Source organism: Accipiter gentilis, chromosome 14, assembly GCF_929443795.1.
Source record: "Accipiter gentilis chromosome 14, bAccGen1.1, whole genome shotgun sequence".
Lineage (NCBI taxonomy): Eukaryota > Metazoa > Chordata > Aves > Accipitriformes > Accipitridae > Astur > Astur gentilis.
In genome coordinates, this window is record NC_064893.1 from 503,407 (window position 1) to 524,562 (window position 21,156).

At 39.8% G+C, this 21,156-nt stretch overlaps 1 protein-coding gene across 2 annotated transcripts in view; it reads right to left on the reverse strand.

Moving 5' to 3' along the window:
• Positions 1-21,156, reverse strand: part of OSBPL10 (oxysterol binding protein like 10) — a 141,422-nt gene that overhangs the window by 104,384 nt on the left and 15,882 nt on the right. The window lies entirely within an intron of this gene.

The window sequence follows — 21,156 nt, forward strand, 5'->3', positions numbered from 1 at the left end:
TACAAGACATGAAAGCAAGGAAAGGAGTTTTTAATTTAAGAGGTTCCACTGAAGAAGTATGAGACTGCTTCTTTTGGGGGGTTTTGGTCCCTCCCCTTTTTTTACCATTTATAACCTTGAAAGACATGCTAATTCCCCACAACTAGTCTTTTGAAAAGATGACACTGTTTTTGCAGAGGGATGAGCACAACTAAAAATACAATGGTATCTTCATCTTTGTGATATTTCACATACAGATGTTGAATGTAATTTTGAAAACTAGCCAAGGGAATTGAGCATTCAGTTCCCAATAAGTAATAGGTAGGAAGTATGGACACCCATGTATAAGAAAACAATCAGGAGGAGAGATAAGTAAAGTCTAAATTCTATTTGGTCATTCTGCTAACAAATTCTAACAAGGAAAAAACATTTTTACTGCTGATCATACATTTAGGATCAGGAAATAGTCAGCCAGTGAAAATCAAGTAAGTAAACTCCACAAAAATTTAAAAAAAAAAAAAAAAAAAAAAAGTTTTTACGAAGACAAGCCATGCCACAATAAACCAACTGCTAGGACTGCAAGATCATACAAACAAAAATAAACTAATTGCATTGTCCAAGTGCACTAAATGAAAGTGAAGATGTGTCGATGTTAGTATGTCGGTCTCAAGAGTTGGAAACATAATTTCTCCCCCCCATATAAATCTGTATTTCACAACAGCAAAGATTTTAAATTCCACCTCCCTGTGGAAATCATCTATGCTATTACACAGAACAACTATTTAACACTCTTTGCCAAGAGGGGACAGACAGCAACCTCCTGGCTCAGATGAAGGACAGTTTGCTACAACTCATAACAGACCAGAGTGAGGATCACACGAATGCAAGTGTCATGGTTTAAGCCCAGTTGGCAACAAAGCACCAGGAAGCTGCTCGCTCACTCTTCCCCACCCCCAGCCCTGGTGGGATGAAGAGGAGAAAATATAAAGAAACACTTGTGGGTCAAGACAAGGACATGGAGGGATCATTCACCACTTATGGTCATGGGCAAAAGACAGGCTCAACTTGGGGACAAAACAAAAGTCATTTAATATACTACTAATCAAATCAAAACAAAGATAATGGGAAGTAAAAGCAAGCCTTTTAAAACACCTTCCCCCTACCCCTCCCTCCTTCCTGGCTCAACCCCATTCCCTATTTCTCCACCTCCTTCCCCCCAGCAGTGCAGGGTGATGGGGAATGGGGGTTGGGGTCAGTTCATCACACATTGTCTCTGCTGCTCCTTCCTCCTCAGGGGGAGGACTCATCACACTCTTCCCCTGCTCCAGCGTGGGGTCTCTCCCATGGGAGACAGTCCTCCACAAACTTCTCCAACGTGGATCCTTCCCACAGGCTGCAGTCCTGCACGAACTGCTCCAGCATGGCTCCTTCCACGGGCTGCAGTCCTTCAGGCACAGACTACTCCAGCGTAGGTCCCCCGCGGGGTCACAAGTCCTGACAGAAAACCTGCTCCAGCGTGAGCTCCTCTCTTCATGGGGCCACAGGTCCTGCCAGGAGCCTGCTCCAACACAGGCTTTCCACAGGGTCACAGCCTCCCTCAGGCACCCACCTGCTCCAGCATAGGGTGCTCCACAGGCTGCAGGTGGGCATCTGCTCCCCCGCTCCCCTCCACAGGCTGGGGGGGACAGCCTGCCATCTCACCACAGGCTGCAGGGGCATCCCCTCCTCCGCCGCTCCTCCTCCGCTCCTTCCTCACTGACCTTGCTGTCTGCACAGGGGTTTCTCTCACGTCCCACTCCCCTCTCTGCTGCAGGTTTTTCCTCCTTTATCCCAAAGGTGCTACCACCATGGCTGATGGGCTCAGCCTGGGCCAGAGGCGGGTCTGACCTGGAGCCAGGGAAGCTTCTAGCAGCTTCTCACAGGAGCCACCCCTGCAGCCACTCCCCCGCTACCAAAACCCCACCACACAAACCCAATACACAGCAAGTTACCCCCTTAGCCTCTGCTAAAGAAACAACCCTAACAATCTGGCTAATACCACTAACATGGGCATTTGGAATGCATACTATTTGCTATTTTTCCTCTGGATAGGATTAGCATGAGTCACATGAAGTTGTATACAATATTTCAGAAACTGGGATTATTCAGACTTCTATAGCTTTGTACACCCCAAATTTGCTCGTCACTACTTTGTTTTGAAAGTGGCATTTTCTCTTAGCCCTTTTTCAATATCCCCATATGCAGAACACCTCTAACTTTTCCCATCACGGCATATTTCCAGGATTGTCTTCACATCGTGTTCAAGTTATTGGTGTTCTTGTGCTCACCTCTTTATTCAAGCTAAACAAGCCTGGACATGATGCAAGCAATCATTGCCTAGGATTTACAGAGTTTCAGACATTTTGCTTGGGCAACCTTCCTTTACCACATTTATGCATAACTCTCTACTGCCACCACCACACCAGAACAAAGATCAAATTCTCTTTAAATTATTACAGATTAACAACCCATGCCCCAAATAATTTTAAGCTACTGCACCACTACACCCCTCACTTCAGCCCTGACTCCATCTCCCACATCTCCCATAAAGCACATCTCTGCATCCCTTCCCTCACAAAACAAATGGAAAGCCTCCCTTTTGTAATCATGAAGCACATCTCCTTACCTTCCCTCTACAGTTTATCTTCACCACAAAAAAAAAAAAAAAAAAAAAAAGGACTACAGAAATGGCAAACGGAATGCCAACCACCACAACGTTTTCAACAGTACTGTTAAAAATAAGGAGGCCCTAAATGGAAATTGCCAAAATTTCAGAAGATTACATTATTGACTTGTATTACATCAGTACATAACCTTCCTGTTTTGTTTGACTTCTAAATGATTTTACGATACTGATCTCCCACTTTCAAAGCACTTTTCCCCTTCAGGGAAAGATGAGGTACTTAACTACAGGTCAAAACAGCAGAATTGGAAAATATACAATAAAAAAAAGTCAGACTTGCACATTTCATAGTAAATTTTAGTTTCGCTCATTCTCAGTTTTCCTTGTCCATTTTAGGAATATCTGTTACATATTCAGGAGAAAAAGCAGAGCACTAGATGCAAGTGATGCCACGCTCCTGAGAAAATGACACAGTAACTTGACTGTAGAGCTAGTACCTCTCTCCATCCAACTGACAAGTTTTCAGCAATCTCTTTGGGTTTAGCAAACAAGTCTAGGCTTTATATGCAGTGACATCCATTCTGAGCCTGTGCCATCATTATAATTTCATTGTGCTTTTATTGTTCAGGTACAAATCATTTATTTCAGCCTTTGTTATCAGGCCATCTTTTATCCATTACTGCCTTGGAAGTCATCATTGTGGTTACTGCAATACAGCTCTACCATTAACAAAAGGACGAACAACAGCTTAAAAACGGGGTGGGGGGGAGGAGAGGCAAGAAAAATCATCTTTCCTTCTGCTATCAAGACCAAACAATTTGGGGAAAAAAGTTCCTCTGAGTCTGTTAGAACAGAATCTATTAAGTTACATAAACACTACAAGCACTTCAACTCAGAAACCTTTGCATGCTAGGCCAGCAAAGCACTCCCAGAATGACTGTAAGCTCCACAAAGATGGGCTTTGCATTGCCATAATGCTACCCCAGGGAAGGAAAACAGCCATTCGAGTACAGAATACACCTTTACCAGCATAATGACATCTGAGAGCAGCAACTTCTCCAAATCCACATATGCAGAGACAGCATCCTTCCACATCCTTGTTATCATAGCTACAGCAGTAGTGTTACCTTGACCTTCTAGCTAACCATAACCTATTTTATGTACAGTCTCAGAAAAACAGAGCATTAGCATTGGCCTTGTACCTTCAGTTTTCAGTACTTGTGATGATGTCTTAGTTGCCTGTAAAAGCATGCAACATGTTTCCAGTACAACTCAAGCACTAATCTTAAGAAAGAAAAAAGTAACCAGTTCTCACAAGCCTTCGCATTGCCCTCTTCAAGTATTCTGCCTTCCTCCTTGTCCCAGATGAACCAGTTTCTATGGCTGCCAACTTTGAAAGTCATAAGAGAAAAGAGAATTATCTACAGAAATGCAAGTTCCAACTGCCCAACAAAAGCCTGCCGTGTCAACAAAATAGCTTTCCTGTGACTTTGGAGAGCTCAGGAACTTTTCACAAGCATCCTGACAGTGACACTGTCCATATTACATGGAACCAAGTATTTGCTTTTCAAGAGTGTATTGGCTTTGTGTGGCAAGGTTTTAGTAGCGGGGGGGAGGGGGGGTTACAGGGGTGGCTTCTGTAAGAAGCTGCTGGAAGCTTCCCCCATGTCCGACAGAGCCTATACCAGCCGGCTCTAAGACAGACGTGCCACCGGCCAAGGCCAAGCCCATCAGCGATAGTGGTAACGCCTCTGTGATAACATTTTTAAGAAGGAAAAAGGTTGGGACAGATGAAAAACGGCAGCCAGAGAGAGGAGTGAGAACATGTATGAGAAACAGCCCTGCAGACACCCAGGTCAGTGAAGAAGGAGGGGAAGGAGGTGCTCCAAGCATCGGAGCAGAGATTCCCCTGCAGCCCGTGGTGAAGACCCTGGTGAGGCAGGCTGTGCCCCTGCAGCCCAGGGAGGTCCACGGTGGAGCAGATATCCAACTGCAGCCCATGGAGGACCCCACGCTGAAGCAGGTGGGTTCCCAAAGGAGGCTGTGATCCTGTGGGAACCCCGTGCTAGAGCAGGCTCCTGGCAGGATCTGTGGATCTGTGGAGAGAGGAGCCCACGCTGGAGCAGGTCTTCTGGCAGGACTTGTGACCCCGTGGGGGACCTACGCTGGAGTAGTCTGTGCCTGAAGGACTGCAGCCCGTGGAAGGGACCCATGCTGGAGCAGTTCATGAAGAACTGCAGCCCGTGGGAAGGACTCACGTTGGAGAAGTTCGTGGAGGACTGTCTCCCATGGGAGGGACCCCACGCTGGAGCAGGGGAAGAGTGTGATGAGTCTTCCCCCTGAGGAGGATGAAGCAGCAGAAAATAATGTGTGATGAACTGACCATAAAACCCATTCCCTGGCCCCCTGTGCCATTGGGGGGAGGGGGGTGGTAGAAAATCCAGGAGTGAAGTTGTGCCTGGTAAGAAGGGAGGGGTGGAGGGAAAGTGTTCTGAGATTTGGTTTTCTTTCTCATTACCCTACTCTGGTTGATTTGTAATAAATTGAGTTAATTTTCCCCAAGCTGAGTCTGTTTTGCCCGTGACAATAATTGCTGAGTGATCTCTCCTGTCCTTATCTCAACCCACAAGCTCTTTGTTATATTTTCTCTCCCCTGTCCAGCTGAGGAGGGGGAGTGATAGAACATCTTTGGTGGGCACCTGGCGTCCAGCCAGGGTCAACTCACCACAAAGAGTTATGGTTTGATGTGCAACGCCCCTCTTCACCTTTCACACAGTGGTATCACAGAAAAAGATAGACAGGAGTAAACCACACAGCCAACTATACTCTCACAAAAGAAGCAGGGGGATAATGCACTTTGAAAACTGCTAAAAAGATATGAAAAGCCAGGAGAAGGAATAAGGAATTAAATGTCAAATCAGGCAGTGCAAGACTTTGTACAAAGTGTTGGCGGTGGAGGGGGGGATGGGGAAGGAACAGAAATAGAAGAAACAGAAACAGCTTTCAAAAACATTTTCTTCCATCACAGACCAAGTGATGACCCAGTTCAGAGCATCGTAAAAGCGCAGAAGACATGGATACCAGATTCTTTCATTAACTGAGGATGGAAAATGATTATATATACGAAGCAGAACAGAAGTAAGAGAATGGTACATGTCCCATTTTAGAAGCCCCATGTAACTGTATCAAAAGGACAGAGAGATCTTTTAACTTGTGTTCCAAAAGTCATTTGTTCTGCACACTGCAGAAATAACAGCACTAACCTCTCCAGAACTGATTAACCTTGCCACCTTATCCTGTATTTTTCTACTGGCTTTGTTCACAGAGCACACATTACCCATGCTGTTGTATTTCCGTAATTAATTTACAGATTAACACTGATGAAAACTAACATACTCTTTAGAGAACAGTCAGGTAAGAGGTAGCAAAGACAAGTTATGTTGTACCAGACATACAAACAATTAGTACTATACAGAAATGATGAAATAACTGTTACTGACAGACACTTCCAAAAGACAGCTAAATTTTTCTGTTATTCCAAAATTGGACAAAATAATCTCTTTTTTTTTTAATTAATATTCATTAAAAGGGGCCATCTAATGGTAAGATAGAAAATTACCACTTTAATACATTTTCAGCAGTTTTAACTGCTTAAGCACTGTTCAGAGTAGACACATAAAATTACAGGCAAGAAAAAGCAGGCCATTTCACAAAGGAAGAGGCTTGGCCAATGGATTTCTCACTTTAAACTCAAATCTGTTCAGAGACTACAGGCTTCGTGCTCCTCTGGCACAGCTTCCCTCAAGCTCCCAGGATTCACTGGGATACTCCCCTCTGCCATTCCAATTAAATGCAGACGCATTACCAACTGATATCAATTACAAGATAAAACACTCAGCCACACTCAGCAAACTAGAAGTTTATTGTTGTTCTATCAAATTAAAACAAAACAAAACACAACCACAAAACAGTATGACACTACCAGAATTTTTTTAAGTTACTCATGAGTTTGTCAATATGGCCTGATGACCCTTTATTTCTATTTTATTTCCCATATTTCAAAATCAGCGCTCTCTCAGAATAAATCCTAAGTCTTATAAATTCTGTAAATTCTATAAGTTCTAAAAACTATCTGTCTTAATTAAACGCTCATCATGTTTTACTCCTATCCTCTTTATCCATTCACCTTGACAGCCATTAAAAAAAAATAATAATAATCAAGCAGAACAAGTATGACAAACTAGGAAGTATAACTATGTTGCCTTATGAATTCTTGGAGAGGAAGAGAGAGACTCAAACACTGTACCAATAAACTATTTCAACTGGATTTCATATTCACTGATATGAGCATTGCATTTATTATAGTAATGATTATAATACATTAATGTTAGAATTATATACTACTATAATCATTTATTATTAGTTCCCCATTCAAGAAGAATCTAAGAAAAAGCAATGACTATGGTTTAAAAAGCAATAAAATGCTGGTAGTATAGTAGGAGAGGAAAATGGCCTACCACCAGAGCCTGTCAACAGAGAACAGCAGCTATATAGGTCTTCCATGAGAAAATTTGAGATTTCCTATACTATCCCCGTTTGAGGCAATAAAAACAAAACAACACCAAAAAATATCAGAAGCACATGATATAAACATTTCTGATGTAATTTACTCACCTCACTGGATATAAGAATTTTCATTTTCCTATTTCCAGTCAAATTAAGCATTTCGATATTCTCCAGTGGAAATGCATACTTTAAAAAAAAAAAAAACCAACACATTTTTAGGCATTTCAATATTCAATTGTACATCCATAACATGGTGTACCGCCCACTGAAGCTGTCACTTGGATGCAAGTCTGCAATGCACCCAAAGGTACGTTCCCAGCAGAAGAAAACACCCCTTAAAAGAACTCCCTTCTATTCTCCTCTTATTCTGAACACATCTCAGAAAACAACCATCTGAAAGTAAGTTTTCAATACTCAGAATCCCAAGAAGTTTTCAAGGTAGGACTGCCAAATCTTTCCATTGTGTAGTGTATTCCTAGTGATTTGAATTCTTCCCAGTTAAGTCAGTCTTCTGGACCAGATTTTGTACAACTTCCAGTTTGAATTCATAATGTGATAGCGGTTTTTTATATAAAGACTTTTGCAACTGGACAACTGCAATCCCAGTCAAATCTTCAATTATGGACTCAATCTGCTAGAAAACTCACCTCTTTTGGAAAGCAGCATTATATTAATTACTTCCTTGGGTTCACAAACTAGCCTACATTGGAATCCATGCTTCATAGTTGGACTGCGTCCAATCCCAGAGCTCATCTGTTTAAAATTGGTATGGATGCCAAATACTGCACAGTAGCATAAACAAATCCTTTGACTAAAGACAAAATCTTCCATAATCTCCAAACAATAAAATGGTTTTCATTGTATGATGACCTAGCACAGTAACTACCTCTGGATGGAGAGGCATGCTGGGTTTCTACAGCAGGCTAGCCTTGGTTTCAGCTCTTTGGAGATCTTTTCCCAGTTACTTTCTCACTGATGAACAGAGAAGCTTTCTTCTCTAAACACCACTTTACCTCTTCCACAGACACCTTTTCTCCTAAACCAGTCTCACAATACATACTTTATGGTCTACTTTTTATTTTGCTTTAACCAAAAAAATGCAAATTTTTCAGATAAAATACATTGATTTGAAACAGCACGAAGTCTTCACCCTAATTTACAACCTTGATAGGCAACATCACCTTCCCTATCATATTAGAAAAGTAACAATCCATGTATTTCCCCTTCTCAAACTGCTGAATTTATTATTCCAGACAGTGTGACAAATACTATGCTCCACTACACATTTCAGCATCAAATTAGCTTAAGAACAGATGCAGCTCACCAACAGAAGAATTCCACTGCCTTCTCCTTCTACCACTTTGTTCTCAACATTTCTGAGTTTCCAAACACGCTTTCCTTTAACTCCCTTCCAATTTTCCTCCAGTCACTGCCAGTGATTCCACAATCCTCAAAAAGAGGACATTTTCAAGAAGAAGGAATCAAACTATTTTATAATTCTCTTCCTTTTTTTTTTCTTTAAATGTAGTTAAAAAAAAACTAGATAAGAATTATAGGATAGAAAGTAAATGACTCTGTCAAAGCAAAGCAAAGTTTATGGTTCCAGTAACTGAACAAGATGTCACATAGAAATATATCATTTTTAGGTAACTGTATCTTATAGGCCATCTTGGAGACAACATTTATGCAACTGCTTAATTCTTTTTTTCCTTCTACCTTGAGCCATAAGATTAATGGAATTATTCATGCCAGTAAAGATAAAGCACAGCATACACATCTGACAGTCAAGGACTTTATTATTAAAAATCATCTCTAAAGTTGTCATTTAAAGCCAGGTGTTGAGAGAACACGTTTACATTTCAGTAACTGTTTAACATCCTTTATGCATCAAGGTTCCTCAGTTTATCATTTTCTTACATAAGAAAACGCAACAACTGCAGCTTTACTGACTTTGAGCATCTCAATGAAAAATGGATTTTCAAAACAGTAATTTCTCTGCATTATTACAACTGCATATCAGTCAAGCTGAACTACAATTTGCTGGACACTTTTGGAAGTCTTCCATATCTAAAATGGAGATAAGAAATAAAGGAAGTGTTATCCACAGCTAATAGATGGACTGCTTGTTTCTGATCATCATGCCCTTTGTGATTTTAACATCCACAGAAATCTCACACAAATAAAACCTTAAGAGAAATCTCTTTTTCTGTTTTCTCAAGTCCCAGTCAATCTTTAAGTTTACAAGCAAGCCTGCTTTATGAACTAAAACATCACTTCTTTCTCAGCATCTGCAGAAGCTACAATTGCTACTGATCAGCTCACCCGTTCATGAACTTCTGTTTGCCATGCCAACTACTTTCAACAGTCTGAAATTCTATATAGTCAGCAATAGACATGCTGCCCGAATTTTATTTAAGTAAAAAGATACCACACTAAGGATAAATATTACTATTAGTTTTCTAATTTCAAATAGAGTTGCTTAGGGGTTGCTTTTTAGGACTGAGGGAGGAAAAATAGGCTTTAAAAAAATGCATCCATTTTTACCCATCAGGTAAAGTTCATACAGATCTTCAAATTCATACAGACATATGGAAAAGTACATTCATCACACTAATCTATGCTTTAGCAGAACACACCCACATTGAGGGGTAACAATTGCAATTTAGGGGCAATCATAAACAAAAGGTACACAGTTGAGGTTGATACCATAAGCAGCACTTACTGCGCACAGCCCACCAAACTGGCTGGCTGCCCAATGCTACTTTGTGTCATTTAGTAGTCCTTGCCACCTTCCTTTTTATTTGCTCTAAATTCAGGGCTGCTTAATAATAAAGCAGACTCCAACTTTTGTATTGCAGATCAGAGAGAAAAGGCTAGCAGTGACATAATTGGGGAATAAATGGGCTGGTGCAATCTTAATTCTGGCAATGTTATTATCCAGCTCGATTCAGGTCACAGATTAAAAACAGAGCTTCCAGATAGGAAAATACATTTTCCTGCATAAGAACAACTAAGATCTAAAACAAAACAAGAACAGAGTACTCCCATGTCACTTCTAATAATCTGCATGTAATGAAAGGACATTAAGCTTTAGAAATACACAGTTCTATGCGATTCTAAAACAAGACACAGGAAACGTCCAAGAGACAACTAGTTATACACACCAACTCCATTCCTCACCCGAGGGGAAGGCAGTGCTCTGTATGACACAAGACTGCTGCTAAATTGGTTCTCACTGAAGCCAGGTCCACAGGATAGTCATTTGCAGTCATTTGGGCACCAAAATGAAGGAAGCCGTCTGGCTTACCCTCTCTCAGTCCCAACCTTTCCACCTTATCCAGGAGCAAGACTTTGCTCCTTTGAGAAAGTAAAATTACAGAGACCTACTTTGGAGCCTGTATGGACAACTGCTTCTCTGCTCCAAGTCTTTGCATAGTATTGGTCTGTCCCAACTAGCAAAAAAAAAACCCCACCAATAAACAAGGCAGCTATCAGAAATCAAGCTCCTCATTTTCTTCTGTTTTCCCAAAATCTAGCTAAAGTGGGATTTACATTAAGATGTTTAGATTTCACCTAGTCATCCCAAGAGGATGTAAAGTAGAATGCATGTACTTTGCTTAGTCAAGCAATACTCTAGTTGGAAAGTACCTTAAGTCTATCCAGAGAAACAACCATTAGGAGGACCTATAAGCAAACTAGGTGAGAAGCAGTAAATAAATGCAAAAAACTGACTCATTTGCTTTTATTACTATAACAAATCACCTACAAAAGAACCCCTAAACATTGGCGGGGGAGGAATACAAGTAAAAATTGGAAAAAATCTAAGTTCCTTCCTCAAAATAAAGGAAATGTATCTATATAAAATGAGATATTCAGTTACATCTAGCTTGTGGAAGCAGCTTTTCCCCATTAGTATTTGTAATTCTTTCTACTCACATTAGCAGTTGTCAAAACTGCTGCTGAGCAAACAGCTGCATCACCACAAAGTTTTAAACATCTCCCAATACTATGCCACCCATGCCAGGAATCTTATTGCCTATTCTTTTCTGTAACAAAAAACACACCATAATTGTGATACAGAATTATTTGACCTTCCATAAAAACATGTGTACTTTTTTGCTTGACACTTTCTGCAACGAATTCCATAAGATTTGACAGGTTTGGCAAGCACACTTCACATCAAAAATTGCCTAGTGCGTAGCATCAACTCATCTTCCACAAAGTACTTACAAAATACAGTATGAAATAAAGAGTTTAGAAGATGGCCTAACATACTAAAAATACAACTCTCCAACAAGCTGGAAGCCTGAAATGCTGAACCAAAGGCTCTACCATGTACATTAAACACACTAAGAAGTATCCCACAGATCTATTTGAAGGAAAGTAATTAAAAAGAAGGCACCACTGAATGCAGCCACTGTGAACACAGCTGCTCAGAGCGCTAATGAGTCCAACAGTGACTGACACTATTATATATTATTCTTTCAACAGTCTCTGCTTTAAGTAGGGACATGTACACACACACATTTCCATGAAGGTCATATATGAAGACACATCAATAATGAAGTGAGATTTGACCAAGGGCAGTATTTTACAGAGATTTCTGTCTGCTACTTGCCACATTCCGCAGGAGACTCACAGACTGAAAAGGGAAGATGTGACCTTAGCTTTGTCTTTCTGGTACTTGCTATTACAACATCCATAAATGAATCAAATAAATCCATTTGATGGCCTGGTTCTCATGCAACGTAATGAGAAAGTAGCAAATTCAGTCACGTAATATAATGCTCCCACAACACACATTCACAGAGAGCCTGGAATTGCTGGTTTTATATCAGTACTACTACACAACAGAGTTTAAAGAAAACCACATTCCATTGAATTTGTGTGATCCAGCCAGGTCTAAATCACAATTTTATCTCAAAATAGTATAATCCATAATCCAAATTCTCTACCATTTACAGCTACGAAATTCTGGCAATCCCAAACATACATACCCACAAAAGAGGCCGCTGAACAAAACACATCTATTCAATTGAAATATCCCCACACACATCTCCTTCACCTTCAGCAACTAGAGCCTGCCCTCTGAACTATATTAAGAGAGATGGATACTATTACTAGAAGGACGGAAAACGTAGGAAGAAAGCAGTAAACCCACACACACACACCCCCCACATCTACTACACAGCATCTTCCACTGGCCCCATCCTAAATCCTCTTACAGTGTACCAAGGACGAATCAAACCCTTATTTGCAGAAGTAAAGTTGGCTTACGTTTCTCCAACTTGTGCCTCCCAACTCTTCCTCTCTCTTCTCCAAAAACTTGTATTCCTCACTAGTAAGAACTAACCCTAACTCAACCCAGCACTGCTGTTACTGGATATTATGTCCCATCTAGGGGAGGCACCTTCATACAGCAAACACCTGCAAATTTTTAGAACTCTCTTTTGCTGCCAAGAATTACAACTGTATACAGAAAAAGCATTCAGCCATGAGAAAACCAATATGACCCAGAGTTTTTATGCCAGACCTGATATTAGTTAGGATTTCACCTGGAGATAAGATACTTACAGGGACTGAAATATTAATGAAACAAATAACAAAGGCACAGAGAGTGACCCTGAACAACAGCATGAACGCGGAAGCCAAGGAAGAGACAATTGCTGGATGACAAACTAAGGGATGGCCCAAACACCTCCAGGTCGGAATATCAGGCAAACTATTCAGGTAATCAGACCACAAAACAGACCGCAAATAGAAGTAGCTCAAATTACAAGACTGCTCTAGCTTCAATTAGAGTAGCTGTAGAGTAGTTCAGCTACCTTAAGTGCTGCTTTTTGCTCAATTTAACAATGAGAGAATGGAAGTTAGAAATATCTTTCAAGTCATATCTTGAGTCAATTACACAGACAAAAGGAGTCTTATCTCAGCCTGAAGTATTTGGGCTGCATGTTTCCAAGTTAAAGGCCAGGGAAATTATCTACGTAGGTGAACCCTAATGAGTCTGCTCCTCACAGGTGAATATGGTTCCATGCACAACAATAACAGCCTGTAGTGGTAAGTCAGGGAACTTCAGGGAGTTGACCTGAATATAAATAAAAAGGACTAAATGTCAATGCAAGCAAACTGGCCATTGGAGTTCTTTCCAATTCATTTTTACTGCTTACTGGAAACCAAGGTTGCTTTAAGACAGACTGTAAAAACCCCAAAGTCACAGGAAAGGTATCTTAAGTCATGCAACTGAATTGTAAATTCTATTCTATAAAATCTGCACTATGTTGTATATCGTAATTGTTGAACAAAATAGCTAAATCACTGAACTGTCTTCACCATCACTTAGCTCTTCTCTCATTTTTAATTATTAAACATGAAATATAAAAGGTTAGATAGGATTCATAAACTCTCTTAATAAAAAGATGTCACCAACCTAGAAGTTTTCAATAGAAAGATGTTGCTGAAAATTAATTAGGGCAGTCACACATGTCATGGTTTATGGAGACAGAACCTCAGTTTTATTATGACCACTCTGCTGCCAACAAGTGAGGGACAATTTACAGAGGAAATGGAGGAATGAAGGAGTAGACGAGCAGAACAGTTCGGCAACAGGGCATGCCAAAAGGTTTTCAGCAAATTTACCTAAAACTAAGTAAACAGAAATCTGAAGAATCATTTGACACTACAGTCAAGAATAAAGCACTCCACTAGCTAGACTTCCAATCACCATCCAGAGCAAAACACTCTCCTGCACTGGACTATATGTACTATAGGTTAATTATTAGGTTAGTGAAGACTGAGTTTTCTCCTACTTCTCACCGAAACTAGTTTGCCAACATCTTGAACATACCCTTAAAGAAAAGAATTAGTTGGTTACTTCTTCCAAGGCTTATTACGTGACCGACAGAAAAGCCAACATCAGACCACACTTTGACAGTACATTCATATCGTTCTCTTAAGCTATATAAAGCATTACACTTTCTCCTGATAGCTGCGTAGTTTCAATAGACTAAGCAAGCACATACTGGAAGCAGCAAAGACATAACTGGAGTACTCTGAAGCTGGAGTGCTTAACAAGAAAGATACCAAGACCTCATATATACTTAAAGATTTTTTAATCTTTTTTGGCCAGGTTAATTTTCTGTCATTTTAGTGAGCTGAGTTCCATTTCCATGCAATCAACAGGGCATCAGAATCATAGCAAAGCAAGAGGGAGTGAGGAGCATGCAAGAAATTGTCCCCCTTTTGTTAACAACGTGCTCTTAATTCAGTTCAAGAAAACCCATTAAACCATACCCTCTGAGGACTATTGTAATGGCATAGCACTTTATTGTATTTATCAGCAGGGATAAAGCTGTAGAGAACAATTCTGTTGCTTCCGTTATTCTCATTTGGTCTTCTCTATTTCCAACACTACTAAGTATCGTTAAGTGATGGTGTATGGTCTGACGTTTGGGGGTTTATTTTTCAATTACAGAGGAATAACCTTGGTACTATTTTTTTTTTTCATTCACTTCTCTCATACCATATTCTTGACTTCCATCTTACCACCTGCTAATATAAAAACCTACAAGTGAAAATGCAAATCTACCATATTTTGTACATTCAACACTCTCAGGCATGCTGTGTACAGATCTAGTTATATCACTTCTGCTATGCTTAAGGGTGACCAGCAGGCAGAAAAGCACCCTCTTTGTTCCTTCATGATGTATGAGAGACACCTAGGATGCTCTCCTCTGGTCATATCAGCCTCAACATATTAGTTCCAGCTTTCCCTAGCCCACCTAATGTGCCAGAAACACTACCACAAGATAATAAATAAATTAAAATAAACAAAAAATCATTCACGTAGAGCAAGCAGGGAAATATTCCAGAAGTATACAGGAATCTAAATGAGTCTGTAAAGGCATTCCATCATCTGTGCATGCTTTCTCAGAACATATTTCTGCATTCCAAATCTTGAAAAACTTACGACAGGTACCATTTAAAAATATTAAAAGTCACATTTATTACTGAATAACTGCAGGCTCCAAATCACAAGTGCCATTAATGCATGCTGTGGCAGGAGAAGCCATTACATCTTCCTGTTGTCTGCTCCCCTCCACTTCACTGCCATAGATCATCACCCCGGCAGAGCAGCCAACAACCAACCCTACCAAAGTCCTGTGCTCGGTGAAACTAAAACTGACAGACTGATGGCAGATGATAATGTATCACTATGCCACATCATGAACAGCAGTGCCGTTGGCACTGATTCACAACCTCTACTACAACGGTTAAATGAGTGAGGAAGAAGCGTGAGTGGTAAACTAGTGATCAGAAACAGGCCTCAGGTAAGTATTAACTGAGACAAATGATCACTTCCCTCTCCTTCAGAAACTGGTGTGCTAGGCTTACTGCTAAGTGTGGGTTACGCTTACATATCTTAGATTGTCTTCACAAAACACAGTGCAGTTAACCTCACCTCATGACTACAGCTCAGCTGGTTGTAAAACCTCATCCAAACTTAGGGCTCACCACCACTCCTCTTCCCTCCTTCCTCCCCTGCTGCATGATCACAACCCATCCCTTGGGTCCTCTCTAGTGCTCATCAAACTCAGTGGGAACTAACTCAATTTGCTAAACCAGGGGGAAAAAAAATATAGAAGGAACAGATGGTTGGGAGAGGGTCTCTACCATTCAGCAGCAAGAATGTGAAACAGTGGCTCATCTTCTGGTCTCATGAAAGCAGTTGGTACAAGCTACCATGAAAGCAAAGGAGGTCGTTTCAGACACCATCTACCAGCTCGACCCAAACCACAAAATAAATTCATGCTAATTATATCAGCAAACAACAACCAGAATATGCAAAATAATTTATAACTACTAAATCATTATAAAAGCCTACAAAGATACATAAGCCATGTTCATTTTTTCCTCTAACTATGAAATAACTTTTACATTTTCTTCTCCTAATCTGCTTTTCCAACATTGTTATTTGGAAGAAAGTCAGAGATTTTTAATTCTGTGCAAATTACTGATATGGGAGTCTAAAGAACATGACATTCCTCTGGACACTAAAACCCTTCCAAAAATTATATTTAACCTGATTTACATTTTATGTATTTCCATGGATGAAGACATAGGAAATCAGGATAGACATCCTCTTATAATTGTTTGCATTCTATGTGAACAATTCCATTCCAGAACTACATTTTGAAGAAAATACATCAAGTAGCTCTGGTATTTCTCAATACATACAAGTAATTTATGATCAGTAAATGAGAATGGAAAAAAAAAAAGTTAAATATCAGATATGAGTTCTTTAATCTCTAAATCACTTACTTTTGGATAGAAATACAATGTCTTGCACATTTACACCACAGTCCATAGCAATGGTGTAAAATAAACAGGAGTTGTTCCCACAAAACCTCAGTAATTGTTACATCAACATAATTGGGCAAAGTGAAAAAAACTACCTTTAGAAAGTGCAAGTGAAAATCAGTTGTAATTTCTCACTTTCCCTCCGCAAGGAAAAATTGCTGATTTGCACTCTAAAAACCTAGTTCAGCTGAACTAGCCTTCCCCTATTTGGTGTCACGTCAGAACTACTGCTCTGTCATCTTCATTTCTTTGTTCCCATCGCTGGCCAATACCAGTACTCAGCACCGCATCCCAGTACAGACTATACAATAGTAACAGCGGTAGCTAGCTAAAGAATAATGCAGCCATGTCAGTCTTTGGGTAGAAGAGGAACTTTGCAGAGTCATCCATCCAGTGGGAAAGAGACCCATTTCCTCTGCACCTGTGAGTGTTATTTGGAAACCACTGGCCAATATTTTCCACCGTAGGTCTGCAATGGATATACCTGACCCCTAGCCATACTTTGGCTCAGGCTGGCTGAGGAGCAACAGGACTCACACCCCGTGGTGAACCTGTGAGCTGGAAAGCTCCTGGCTCACGTACAAGGGAGTGAAGGTGCCTCGGAAAAATATTTCGAAAGGTGGTTTCGAAACCCAAAAATGCAAGATAACCAAAGTACAGAACAAGATACCACAGCTAACATGAAGACACCTATCTTGTCTGTGCTATCGACTAGCAGACAACTACTTCACTCTACAAATACTACCAGCAGGACAGGCCCAGCTGGAGTCTTCCCGAACCGCAGCTGGACTGCATGCCAGGTGATCTCCCCTTGAGCAGGGATGCCTCTCAAGGTCTGAGATCTCTTACCTGAGACTAAGAGATCCTTCCTTGCCCAAGGCGGAGAGATCCCTTACCTGCGACAGATCCTCAGTAAGTGATCGATAGCATGCTGAATTAATACCAATGAAACATTACTAATCTGTGTAGCCGCTCAATATTTTTAGAAACACTGTATAGATAATTCCATTAGACATAAACCGTTGTCCAAGTCTAAGATTGAACCTAGCCGCACCTAGGCTCCATAAGGTGTTTAGAAAGCAAGGGGTCCGCTCTGAATCTCATGACTCAACAGGAGTGTCTGCCTCACTTTTTGCATCTCCAGTCTGTGTGTCAATCATTCTAACTCAATTCCAACTCAATTTTCCTTTGTATGTTTCTTCCATGCAGTAATTAATAAGGTGAACCTTGCCATCAAACTTATGAACCTAGTTAAACCATTGTTAGACTTTGTTAAATTCCATCGAATTTATTGAACTCTGACAAATTATTATTTGCCTCAATAAAACATATTGCTGCTTCTCTCTTTCAGTGAGGTGCATTCCAATTCATCCACAACAATGTCACATTCATCAGTCATCGTACATAGCAGTCCTGACTTGACAGCTTGTCCAGCACAGAGAAGCTCACTTGCTGCCCTGTTATCAACTTTCAACTACTCCGAACTCCTGGAAAGTAAGCTTTTGTGTAATTACGTGCAAAAACCTTCTCCCAGGCTGAAAACACAGCCTCTCCCATGCTAACAACTACTTTACTAATACAAACCTTAGATAGATGTTCAAAGAAAACAGATAGTACAAACAATTCACACCACTCAGCACCAGCAGTTGTGCCATATTAGTTTCCACTGTACTCAGTACTACATCAATTTCCATTTTAAAATTATGAAAAATAGTATTTTTCAGGAGCCTCCTACATTATATACATTTCTGTCAAATCCCTTGCTATATCTTACTGAATTATTGAGAAGAGTCATATTGGGTGATCAGCTAGCAAGTAGGTAATTGTAAATAAAATTTGGCATCATTCTTAATACAAAAGCAATCAGTCTATTCTACAAAAAGGCACAAACTCACTAGTAACTTTTTAAAAGCTTAACATAATTTCTGTTGTCATTCCTACAGTTACAATCACACTAGTTATAAAAGCAATTCAGAAATTGCTGATCTAATCCACCTTCCCACACAAATAAAAAGAGCTCCTTTGCCATAACTGAAATTATGAACTTATGAGCTATGAACAACTATGAACCAACAGCTTCAAAACAGAAGTTTAATTCTTCACTTTTGCAATAAACTAGTACACAGGTATTAAAGAAATAATGCTAATAATGAAAATATGATAGCAAAACTAATTTCTTTTAAACTTGCTGACAATGTCACTGTTTATCAATGGTATAAAGCAGAATCACCTGGCTATAGAAGATCAAGCCTTGGAACAATGAATTAACTTAATGAGACAAATAAAACATCTTGTAGAATCTGCTTCTAGTTCAACTTCAGATTCTTATAGTTTCACTCAGGTCAGGTTTGCGTTCTCCTCTCTTTGGTAAAACCAGCATTAAATATATGATAGCAAAACAGCAGGCTTTTTTCCATGTGATGGGAGATAACATCAAGTTGTGATATTTCTATTACACTTGAAGTGTAATGGTTCTAGCACCAGCTAGAATCCCAAATCTTATTTTTAGTGCCTCAACATTTAGGCTACATTATAAATATCCTCATGAACATCCATAGTCATAATAATTAAATGCTACAGGGAGATTTGGGAAAAGGAAAGATTGAGTTGTTATAGCTTAACCATTTCCTCAATTAGCAGTTATAAGCAATATGTTTTCCTTCAGTTACCAGAAGTCTTCAGCTTTATAAATCAGAAGCAAGCAAAATTACTCTACTGCACTAAGTTTTCTTCAGTAATGACTTCGAATTTATTTTAATGTCTTTCCTTCAAGCTCAGTTCAAAAAAAATCTTCCTTCTAGATTTTCTCCTTGTCCCTAACTATGATAAAAATCAATGCTGTGTTAAGTACTTCTCTATTTATCCACTTGTTTGTAGCTTTCTTTTAATTTAGTCCCAAATGTTATCAACTCTTTGCAAACAGTCAACAGATGCTGCTCTTTAGCTGTTACCTGGCACCTCCAACAGACAAGATATGATTTGAGGGCTTCAGAATGCATACCATTATTCCCTCTCTTCCCCAACAAAGTAACTCCCCTCACTCACTGTATCTGAGACACCCCAATTATAATCAGAAATGCTTAAGCAAAAAAACGGGGGGGGGGGGGGGGGCAAAAGAAATATTAGTCCCAACTGAAAACTGGAACTACAGAGAGATGCATTATTTTTTTTAACAGCCATTCCTAAAAACTTACTGTTTCTCAAAAGAAAACATTATAAAGAAGTATTCCTCCTTCACTTTTGGGAGCACAAACTGTTAAGTCCTGTTTTCTAACAGAGATTTGACATTTGAAGGTCACTCCTGCTCTGCAGTGCTCTTTGGTACCCTACCTGCCTTCACCACACTCGTCAGTACTCACACTGGTCCTGCACTGCAGCATTTGATAAGGCACCCTCTCTGCATTTCATTTCATTTCATTCTGAGCAATGACAAGCAGACAGTATGATAAAAAGACCGTAAGAAAAAACAAAACAAAACAAAAAAAACAAAACACACAACCTAAATACACTTGGAAGAAAAACTCCTTAATAACAGACTAAAACACGAGCAATAATTTTAAGCGTTTCCTTAGACAACTCTAGTAAACACCATGCTTGCTGTTAGAACTGCAATAGCCAGCTTGCCTACTATGCATTCCCTGAAACAATGACAGAGCAGGAGACAATGCAGGAGAAGAATTTCAGGAAGAAATTCCATGGCAGGGATTTCAAGAAAGAGAACTTCTTTCCCCTCAAGGGAAAGACATAAGGTGGTCATTTTTTCCTTCAGCAGTATAAACATGCCACAACTCAACTGAACCTCTGAACCCAGTGCTGGCAAATGCATGCAGAAAGGGGGCAGAATAAAGCAACTCATAAATGTAAAATACTCTTTAAAACAGAAGACACCCATTACAATTCATCCAAGCACCCAATAGATGACAATGCTATTAAGACAAAAAAAAAAAAAAAAAAAAAAAACCAAATGAAAAATGTAAGCACAGAACAAGTGGAGATAATAAATAAATAAATTGTAAGAGCAAAGATCCAGTAGTTCTCACGTTTCAATAACTAAGTTACAGTTTCATAATTCTGATATTTTCCTTTAAAACAGCATGTAATTCAGTGTTCCAAGAATTAAATCCAGTTGAGGGAATTATTTAATTAAAGTTAAAACTCAACATGAGTAGAGTAGGTATTTTCAGCCTCTCAGACATCTGTTCCTGATGTCCTGACACCATCTCCAATAAGCAATCTGTAAAAAACTGCACTATATCTTTTCCTATACCAGCTGCTTTCTCTATTACTACTGACAGTTCCATTAAGCTTTCCAGCTCCCTCAGTTGAGACACCTATTCCACACCTCTTGTGTTCAATCTGTTCAAATGCCACTTTTGAAAAATCAATTTTTAAGCTCAAAGGGAACAAAACCCAAAAAAGGCTTCATGTCATTAGCCTCTCCTCTGGAACCTGAGGTCACAGCTCATCCATCTCTAATTTTTAGCACATGTAACATTTTCAAATCTGACCTACTTACTTTCAAGTGTTTTCTTCTCTTCAGTCCATCTCCTACAGCACTAGTCCCCCTACACGTGATGTCACAGTATCAA